The following is a 10,614-nucleotide window of genomic DNA, read 5'->3' as shown; positions in this document are numbered from 1 at the left end:
TATAATTTTATTATTAATATATAATATATAAATTAATTATATAAAAATAATTTTATTATTTTTAGTTATTATAATTATTATAAAAATTTTATTTTATTAATTATATTTTAAATAATTTCTTGATATTATTTAAATTATTGAATTAATTTATTTTAATAAATAAATTAAATAATTTATCATTTTTTATTTATAAAACAACGTCTAATATAATTATAAAAGAAAAAAAATTTAATATTATAATTATAATTATGAAAGAGAATGTGGAGTGGGAGAGTTGACATCATGGAAGAGAAAATCAAACATTATTCCACTAATAAACACTTCATTAAATTTATTTTCCTATTCTTGAATACAAAAATCACGTACCAACATTCATTAAGTAATGAAATAAAGTAAGTTGTTAAATAAACAATCAAATAATATTGATAACAAATTTACCAATATTTTACATGGTAATAAAAATTATTATTGATATATCAAGGATAGGTAAACAAGCCCAAAAAGAATGTTTTATGACAAATGATTATGTATATATATTGTTAAAATAGTGAAAAGAATGCAGAAAAATTATGCAATGTGTGTAACAACACTTTGACAAATAAAAAATAATTTGAAATTTTATAATTTCATTTATATAGACAAATAGGATGGTATCAACTTAATATATAATCAACTTAATTGTGTATAGTAACAATAAACAATTTATTTCATTTTTTTTAATGATAATTTGATATAACTAAATATAAACTACTTGTGAAATAAACATTAAATTAAAATATTTGTTTTCACATTCTTAAAATATATATTTTGTTTGTTTTTGTTGTTGTTGTAAGAGAGTGCTCTTTTTTTCCTAATAAACTTGGGTCTCGTTGAATTTTTAATTATTTTAATAATTCAAAATCAAACATTATTCACTTTTTCTTTCGTTCATCAAATTAATAAATTTATTAACAAAATATTAAAATATTCTTAATTTTAAATTTTTATTCTTTTATTTATATATATCTATATCATTTAAGTATTTTAACTAAAAAAATTCCTAACATCTTAAAATTACCATTAATCATCATTTTTTTTTCTCTAAATTATTTCAGTAACCTCAACCGAACATGACCTTGACGAAAATCATAATATAATATCATTCTTTTCAAATGAAATGATTTCCAATATCCAATATACTTACTTCATTATCTCAATCTCAATAAATTTTAAATAATTTAAAAACAACCACCTTAACTTCAAATAATTTTAATATTTACAAATAAAACTTAATATCAAAATTTCTAAATATAATATACTTAGTTAACTAAAACGGTTAACATTGTAATGCAGATTTATATATATTAAAACTATAAATTCCTTGATTTCCCTTGTTAAGTGTGTAAATATGTATGTGCTTTTTAATTGAATTTTAATATTAATAAAAAAATACGTCATCAAATTAAAGTTTTTTTTTAAATACATTAATAACTTTAGACCTGACCACTATATATTGGCAAATGATAATTGATGGATTAAGTATTAACTTTGGTATGATTGTTTTGACTTAGAGTATTACATATCAAGTCATCAAAAGTGAAATCTTGAGAAATAGGAGTGATCTATAGCTAGCCATTTCCCATCAAACAACCAAAAGTGAAATTCTGAGAAAAATGGGGTGATCTAACCAGTCATTACCCATCATGTAAACAAAAGTGAGTCATCTTAATAGATTTTTGTTATTATTTGGTGGATCTTGGTTAAAGTGAAATTTTAAGAAAAAAAAATTACAACAAAATGTGTTTTGTTTTATTGTACAAATTAAGTTTCTCATGTATATTATTGAGGTAGAAAATGACAACCAACAAACTCATTTATTACCGAATGAGATAATACTTTATCTTTTTTTCGATCGAATCGGTAAGAGTGTCTCATTTTTCTCTCACATTCATTCATTTTGTTTAATGTAGTAAATATAAAATGATTCTCAGAATCATGACTTTCGTTTCCATTTAACCCAATTAAGTGAAAATAATATTAAGGAGGAATTCAATTCATGACAATCGAATTCGTGTTATTTTGTCTATTAGAAATGCCTTTCTCGCATTCATCCTGACCTGAACCCAAACTCATTTGAACAAATTATTTATCGTTTCACAATGCTTCTAATCTGGAGCGTGTGAGTGTTTGAAAAAAAGAGATAGTGGGCTCAATGGATATGTCATCAAATACATATATATCCAAAGTACATATCCCATTATCCCTTGATTGACTCCTACTACTTGTCTTCCAAGATTAACTTAATCTTTATAATCACTAACTTTTTATGATAACTTTCACTTCTTTTATTCTCATTCACATTCAAACTTACATTCACACCATTATTATCATAAGTGCTTTTCCAATCTTGGGGGTGGGGGGGAGGGGGGTCGATACTTCATTTCATTCCACTTAATATCACTACAACAAAATATACTTTCGGTGACCCATAATTGCCAACGCATATTAAGCGTCGGCAAAAGTCAGGACAAAAAAGGTTTTTGCCAACCTTTAAGTGTTTATGACAACCTTTATTATTTTTATTTGTATTTAAAAAACCTTCAAACAATAATTAGATAGCATTTTTTTTTATATTTTGTTTCTTTGTTTTTTATTTTACTTATTTTTGTTAATTTTAATTTTAATTTTATAAATAAAATTAAAATTAAATTGTCTATTTTTTTTATGTCAAAGTTCACATTTATTTATATTTTGAGTTAATTAAATATAATTTTATTATTAATATTATATTAATTAAATAAAATTAATATTAGATGAAATATTATAAATAAATACTATAATAAATTAACTATAAATAATTCAAGTTTAAAATAAATGTATTTATAATTTAATAAATTATTTTTTTTTTAAATTGAATATTTGCTATTTGAGTTATTAAACCGTCTTTATTCATATTATATATATATATATATATATATATATATATATATATATATATATATATATATATATATATATATATATATATATATATATATATATATATATATATATGAAGTTAGGTTAAATGGAATTGGAAAGTTTTCTCAATCTGGTCGTTCTCCCAATCTCTATGTGGTCGTTCTCCTCAGTCGCGCCATCACCAGCATTGCTCCCATAGCTCACACTAGCAGGTAAATGAATCATATAGCTTCCTTACCTTGATTTTGTATTCCAATCTAGCTAGTGAAGATTAGAGAGGGAAGATGTCATTTATGGAATTCAGGGGTAATGACGAAGAACTTTCTTCCGCTTCATGGAGAGGGGAAGAAGAGGATAAGTTTAAAGACGCAAAAATGAAGGTCACCAGCTAGCAAGTTTGGAAAATCTCATCACATGATTCCGATGATTCGCTTAGATCCCGAACTCCGTTATAGTTTCCAGCGTAACTTCTAGGTCTCTCTTTCACTCGCTCTATCTCATTCTACATTATTAACGAATATGTTGCGGTAATATGTTGATTTAGGATATTAATTGCTGTTAGAGGGTATGAAATTGACAAAATATGTTGATCCAAAACCCTCCCTTGCTGTCCCTTCCGTCTGAAACCCTTTCCGAAGCCGCTCCCCTCCTACAGCTGTTGCTGCTTCCAGTTTCAGGGAGAGTAGACCAGGTCTATATCATTCTCCTTGTCTGTTTCACACCTTCTTCTATCAATCTTATCTAGTCTTAATCGATTGTATTTTTTATGATAATGCAGGGAAAGCATATGGAAAACAGAGCTGTTTTCAATCCAACATTCCCCCTAAATCTATGGTACAGTAATGAATTTTGATTTTATTAGACTTGAATATGTGAGAAAAAGAAAGGGATAATATAGTTTTTATATAAAATGGGATAAAGGGAGTACATTTTATACTACAGATATTTAAATTTGATTGTTTTTACCCATATATTTTGCAGGCGCAAAAACAATGATTATATTTTCAAGTTGTATTTTGTTTGGTCTATCACTTTCAGTGGTGTTATCTTGTCCTCCATTGTGATGATTTCATATCAAAAACATGAAGTCAAGTTTCTCAAATGAGTTTTGAAGTCTTTTATTCTGTTTTGCAATGAGATTCCGAAATTGATTTACAATCTTTTATTTTCTTTTGAAGCTAGTTAACTGGATCAATCGTTTCGTTAAATCTGTTTTGTGGATGTTCGAGTGGGCTGTGGAACTACCTGATGAGTTACGTGATGCGAGAGAGTGATAATATTAAATCTTTAGCGAGTAGATTTGGGGTTAGTATGGCTAGTATTGAATCTGTTAATGGAATTGTTAATTCTGATAATGTTATTGTTGGATCTATTTACTATATTCCTTTAAATTCAGGTACGTATCAATATCATCATTCTTTTTGATTTCTTAATCTATTATTGCTCGATTGAAACAGAGTTTAATATTTTTTACTTTTTTTGTTCAAATGTTTGCAGTTCTTGGTGAGCCATCATATCCTGCAGAGAGCGTTGTTCCTCCAGCTCCTACTGCTGCTCTAGCACTACCTGTTCATGATGTTGTCTGGTAACATGGATTGGAGCAGTTGAATTCGTCAAATGAAGGTAAGAGTAAGATGCTGATAATCTCAAGTAGAATAAAAATATCTGGATATAATCTGAACAGATTGTTCCATAGCAGGAGATTTTCTTCATCAAGTATTGACTGTAACTGGAGATTTTTTTGTACTTCAGGAAGTGGACACGATAATCTGTTCAAAATGCTACAAGAATGGGAACTATGGGGTGAACAGGTCTGCAGATGATTTCAATCTCATTCAAAACATTATTAACAAGACTAAATTCAAACGAGTCTCATTCTCAAAAGAAAAATGAAGCAAAAGTCCAAGACAATGAGCTTGAGCATAAGGGTGAACAGAATGGAGATACTGAGATATGGAGACACCAACTCTGAAGAGAAGACGAAGTGCTTCACCTTTAGACAATAGGGGTGCATTGATGGAACAGGTTACTACTCTTTTCTCTTCATAAATCTAGAAATTCGTATATCATACATCATGGACATTTTTACTTATTTAAATTTAAATTAAAACATTCACATACACTATATTTAAAATCAGTATCAGATGGTTTAATTAGAACAAGGTGATTTCAAATCAATCATCCAGTTTCTGAAGTTTTATTGATTTGATTCAACGAATAAATTACTCGCCTTTCTGTTGTAATACACAATTAAGGTTAAAAAATCATAAAAATTCAAGCTTTCAAATGACATGTTACTCGACTGTGTCATTTCAAGAGGTTTTTCAGTGAAAGGATTATTTGAAGGTTTCAAATTTTTATTACCCTTATGTTGGATAGTTTGCTTCCCTGTTCTCTTGTTAGATAGTTTGTTATCAGTTCCTCTTATGTTGAATATCAACTTTCTGCAAATTTGGTAGCTCTCATATCCTCTTTAGTTGGTCCACATATCACTGCCTCTGCGGCCTCTACTGCCATCACAGCACTCTGTCATGAAATCCAATGTCCAAATGAGATATTTGATGGTGATGATAGTGACGATCATGTCTTAGGTTCTTCTCCTGATGACATCCTTGAGAGGTTAATATCTTCATGGTTTTTTAATAACGATATCTCTATTTTCTTTTGTTTCAATGTTTGGATTTTTTACCTGCTCTCTTCTCCAATCAGAGAACACCGGGATGAAGGTACAGAGGCTGGTGGAGGTCCTGGTGAGTTAGGTTAGTATATGTGCTAATTTAAATTATTTTGCTTAAAAATGTAAAGCAAACTAAGCTATTGTATAGTTTGACTAGTGTAACCGCTTCCATCTTTTTTTAATATTCTTGTTCACGTAGAAACTCATTCAACCCAAGAAAAAGACACGATACCTTTTTTTAATATTCTTGTTCATATATTCATGAAACCACATCAATTCCTGCTATATGTATTTTTCCATTGGTTATACCTCAAGCATGACTATTGATGTTATTGGTAAGATTTCTTTTCATTATTTGGTTAAACAAATGTCATTTCTCTCCTTTTCCTTTCTGATTATGAACTTAATGAATAGACAAAAAGAACCCCACACTGGTGTCTCCATTAGAATGTCGAATGTTGGTTCTTAACTCAATTACTCAATCAAAGTGTCTGTGCTATGTGATCTCGGTGGACTTCAGGTGACTTTTTAGTCATATTCATCTTTTTTTAAACTTGATCAAGAACCGTCCTTGATTATTTTTGTAGGGACCTGATAGACTGGAGAAAGTTGGAACTTGTGGTTATGTGAGTCACCTAAAAACCCTGCATCATGATGACTATTCTTGAATTCAGTATTTGAAAATCCTTTTATATTTCTGGTAGGTTACATCTTTAATATACTCGTCTTTTATATTTATGGTAGGTTACATCTTTAATATACTCGTCTGGTTGTTTGAAGATATTATCGATTAATGGAAATGAATATGGTTGATTTGGTTCTTAATGATTGTGTAAGTTTATTTAATTCTTAATCTGTTTTTCATGTCACATTTTTGCTAATAAAGTTAAAATATTTTGAGAATTGTATATGTATTTGAAAGTTAAAATATTTTGAGAATTGTATATGTATTTGAATCTTATTTAGTGGTAGGTATTGTTTATCTATCTTACTTCCTTTGGCAGGTATTGTTTATCTATCCTACTTTCTTAGACTATGCATTTCCTTTAAATTGTCTGAAATATTAGAGCATATTATCTTTTGTTAATCATTTGTATTTGGTTGACGACTGACTGAAGTATTTATTCTCGAGTTGTCAATTGCAGTTGCAGGAAAGACATAGTAATCAGGTTTTTTTTCAATTGTCTTTTTTTAATTTACATCGATATACTTTTTTTATTTCTTATCTTAAAAATAATATTTATTTACATAATTGCAGTGGAGGACGAAGAAAAAGATAAATAGATGAATATCATCCATTTTCAGTTTTCTATTTCATTTTTGTTGTTTAAAACTACTTTGTTTGTTTGAGATCTTTTGACTATGATATGATTTTATGAAATAATTTTATGATAGAATTTTGTTGAGAGAATTTATTAATTTTGTTATAATTAAAAATTTCGTATAAAATAATGTTTCTTAATAATTATTCAATTTAAAAGTAAAATAAAAATGTTTAGATAAAATTGTAAAAAAAAATCAATATTATAATATAAAAGAAATTTTAAAAATTAAACAGACTTTTAACAACGCTTAAATTAAGGTTACCGACGCTTAATTTAGCGTCGTTAAAACTTACGCCCACCCAGCTTATGGCGACGCAAGAATAAGTGTCGGTAATATTTTTGGCGACGCTTTTAAGGGTTGGCAGAAGTCTTTTTAAGCGTCGCCGAAAGTCTTTTTTGTTGTAGTGTATTCTCAATCATTTCATTCCACTTAATTCTCTATCTTTTTTTTTCTTAATTTTTCTTTACTTAGGTTAGTTGACTATCTCTAGGTAGATATCAATTATTAATACATATGTTATATGAGTATCAATTCAAAATGGTTTGGTAATTTAATTATATATATATATATATATATACGAGAGTTGTTATACTAAGTTAATTTTTCACATTACAAAATTAAAGCCTTAAAAACTCCTTTGATCTATTTATAATTTAATTCAAATATCACAATTCTTCTTAAATCACCTTTATTTGTTTTTTAACTTAAAGTTACATTATCTTTAAGCATTTCTCATACCAAATAATATAAATAGTATTTATTGATCACACGTTTCTGATAAGTTTAAATGTTTAATCATGCATTATTTATTTATTTAATTTTATGTTTACTTTTTTTCTTTCGAATAATTTCATATTTTTCATCTTCATGAATCATGAGATCCACCCTATATTTATTTTTGATAAATAGTAAATTCTCCTTCATTCTAAATAAGAATATAAACATATATACAAATAACTTGCATAAAAAACAAAATAACATTTAAAAGTTTCAATAATCAAACAAAAATACATACTAAATACTAAGAATAATATCTAAGAAATTATAAAAATATGCAATAATAATATTATTTGTTTAGGAACATTCAAATACAAATTAATTCGAGTAGATAGAATGTAGAATAAGTACGATGAACCATTATTCAAATGATCTATAAACATCTCAACTCAGAGGCGGAGCGAGGATGAAAAATTACCTAGGGCTGACTCCAACTTGCATCTCAGATTTAACTTTCTATGTTTCGCTTTTTTTTCAATAAAATTTCCACGATTATTAAAAGATGGAAACTCGTCATTCCCTCTCAATGCACCCGCTTGCAAAGTGAGCCACTGAGTGCTTTCAATAGTTGCTGTAAGTCGTAATCTATTATTTTGTTTTTCATCTGAAGACCGTGTATTTAGTACTTTGTCAATATGACAATGATATTCATTAGATTATCAAGATATTCAACTGCCATATTATGTGGTGAAATATTATATCCTATATGCATAACAAAAGAGCATCTATCCTCATCATTAACTCGCTTTCAATATTTGAATCCATCTATTGTAAATGTAGGTTTTTGGGGTTGTTTATGTTAAAACAAGAAACATGGGAAACAAAAGCAGCATCTTTCAAAGATGAGTATTCTAACCAAGTAAATTTCTTAAACCAATGACTTTGGAACCGTCGATTTTGATTTCCAAATTTGATCGGCGGGTACTCATCCTTAATAGGTTGATATGACCCCATCTTGATATAAGCTCGTCTAATTTTATCTCTTTGATTAAAAGGATATTTCCATATCGGAATACGTAATGTTGGATCAAGTTTAAGAGAACTTACATCAACATCAATTCTAGGAGATTTGTTAAGTTCTTGAATAAGGATATCAAATTCTTTTTTTTAACTTGTTTATTAATATTAATTTATATTTTCTTATAAATTTTTGAAATAGTTTAAAATTAAGAAATATAAAACACTATTATTATTGTTTTAATTTTTATATTTTACCCTTATAAATAATTTGTATTATTAATTATATTAAAATAAATAAAAATAATGTATAATTATTATATAAATATAATTTTAAAATAAATAATATTATTATATAATTTACAAAATTTTATATATAAATAAATCTTATAAAATAAAATAAGTTAAAGGTGAAGCCAGAGTTTGATCACCTGACCTCATATTCACATTTCAATAATATAGTCAACTGGGCTAAGACTAACATGTCAAAAACATATATAAAAAATTTTCTTTTAAGATTTTAATTTAGGTGGGGCTGGAGCCCACCCTAGCCCATGAGTGGCTCCGCCCCTGTCTCAACTAGACTTCTAGGTTTGGTAAACAATGTTAGGAAAAAATCATGTTTAAAGTAGATTGACTAGTTTAAAGTAGATTGACTATCTACCTAAATGATCAAAATAATGAGAAACAAATACATTACGAGGGACCTCTAAGTGGAAGATGAAATTCAAAAACACTTACCAACTAATAAAAAAACAACTAAATTTTTGAAGACTGCATCTCTTTTGATACTATGAAGGGAATAAACACAAACTTGGATCGCAACCATATTTGAAAAGAATGTGCAACAAAACCAAGGACCACTAAGACGAGGAATAATCTTATGGCTAAATAATGTGTCACTCAAACAAATTAACCCATATCTAGAAGAGAATGAAATAATAAAATCATCCTCTAAGACTAAAAATCACCTAAAGAGCCATTGGAAAAGATGACATTTGAGTTTCTTTAGATGCGTTAAGCTAGAGATAAGAGAAGGCACATTATGAATTTGAGCTACATGAAATGAGACAAAGATAGTATATAGACCTATAGTTTAATTCAAGTTAAATGTTCACAACTATAAATAAATTGTGAGTAGAATAGTTGAATCAAAATTGATACCGCGAAAAGTTAAATATCCTGCGAAAAAATGCTGAGCCCTATAGATAGCGATTCAGTGTATCAAATATAATAAAAGATATTTATATTTTTCGTAACAGAAGTAGTAGAACAATTAAAAAACAAGTTGAATTAGTCCGAATAAATTAACTGAGCGAAAAAGTAACTGAGTCTCAATAATTTGCTTCCATATAAACTAATTTCAAATTTAGTGGAAGAAATATTTAATTAAGCTAAACAAAACGTAATGTTAAGCATGCAAAAACAGAACTTGATATGACATTTTAATTAGTTCTTAATTCTATTGGTAATTATTGTTCTTTAAATTATTTATTAGAAAAGGTAATTATAAGATATTGTCCGAAAGATGTGCATGCACTTTTACTAATTAGGGATTTAATTATGCTGTGCGCAATAATCTCTTGACTTCAATCACTATGCATTAGCATGCGCATCAAGGATAATGACAACCATTTAACAACAAAATCCAAAAATATTTAACTCTATATTAGTTGAAAGAGATTACATTTAATTTATAAATACTGTTAAGTCTATGGGAGACAAGATTATATTTTATGATTATCAATTTCAAATACAAAAATATATTATACATGATTAGTTTATTAAACATACAATTTACAATTAAGTAACTTACTAATGTAGCTTAAATTGCGAGAGTGGTTTCTAAAACCCTTACGGTTTCGATTCTCATTTAAAACGTCTTAAATTGATGTTGAATTTTGAGTTTATTTTATTTGTTGAGTGAGATTTTGTAT

At 27.4% G+C, this 10,614-nt stretch overlaps 2 long non-coding RNA genes across 4 annotated transcripts; both read left to right on the top strand.

Annotated features, from left to right (window-relative positions):
• The first annotated feature begins 3,113 nt into the window (after positions 1–3,113).
• LOC124912661 lies at positions 3,114–4,506 on the top strand. 3 transcript variants are annotated; one of them, XR_007096707.1, is made up of 4 exons: positions 3,114–3,152; positions 3,245–3,631; positions 3,719–3,774; positions 4,119–4,404. It is a non-coding gene; the product is annotated as an uncharacterized LOC124912661 (long non-coding RNA). The 3 variants fall into 3 exon arrangements; XR_007096706.1 differs by lacking the exon at positions 3,114–3,152 and adding an exon at positions 4,438–4,506 and having other exon boundaries at positions 3,171–3,631; positions 4,119–4,336; XR_007096705.1 differs by lacking the exon at positions 3,114–3,152 and having other exon boundaries at positions 3,171–3,631; positions 4,119–4,430.
• Positions 4,507–5,400: 894 nt separating this feature from the next.
• Positions 5,401–6,621, top strand: LOC124913432. The gene is made up of 5 exons (XR_007096714.1): positions 5,401–5,559; positions 5,650–5,699; positions 6,205–6,243; positions 6,362–6,449; positions 6,590–6,621. It is a non-coding gene; the product is annotated as an uncharacterized LOC124913432 (long non-coding RNA).
• Positions 6,622–10,614: the final 3,993 nt, after the last annotated feature.

This window comes from Impatiens glandulifera, chromosome 8 (assembly GCF_907164915.1).
Source record: "Impatiens glandulifera chromosome 8, dImpGla2.1, whole genome shotgun sequence".
NCBI lineage: Eukaryota > Viridiplantae > Streptophyta > Magnoliopsida > Ericales > Balsaminaceae > Impatiens > Impatiens glandulifera.
This window is presented reverse-complemented; position numbering and strand designations above follow the sequence as displayed.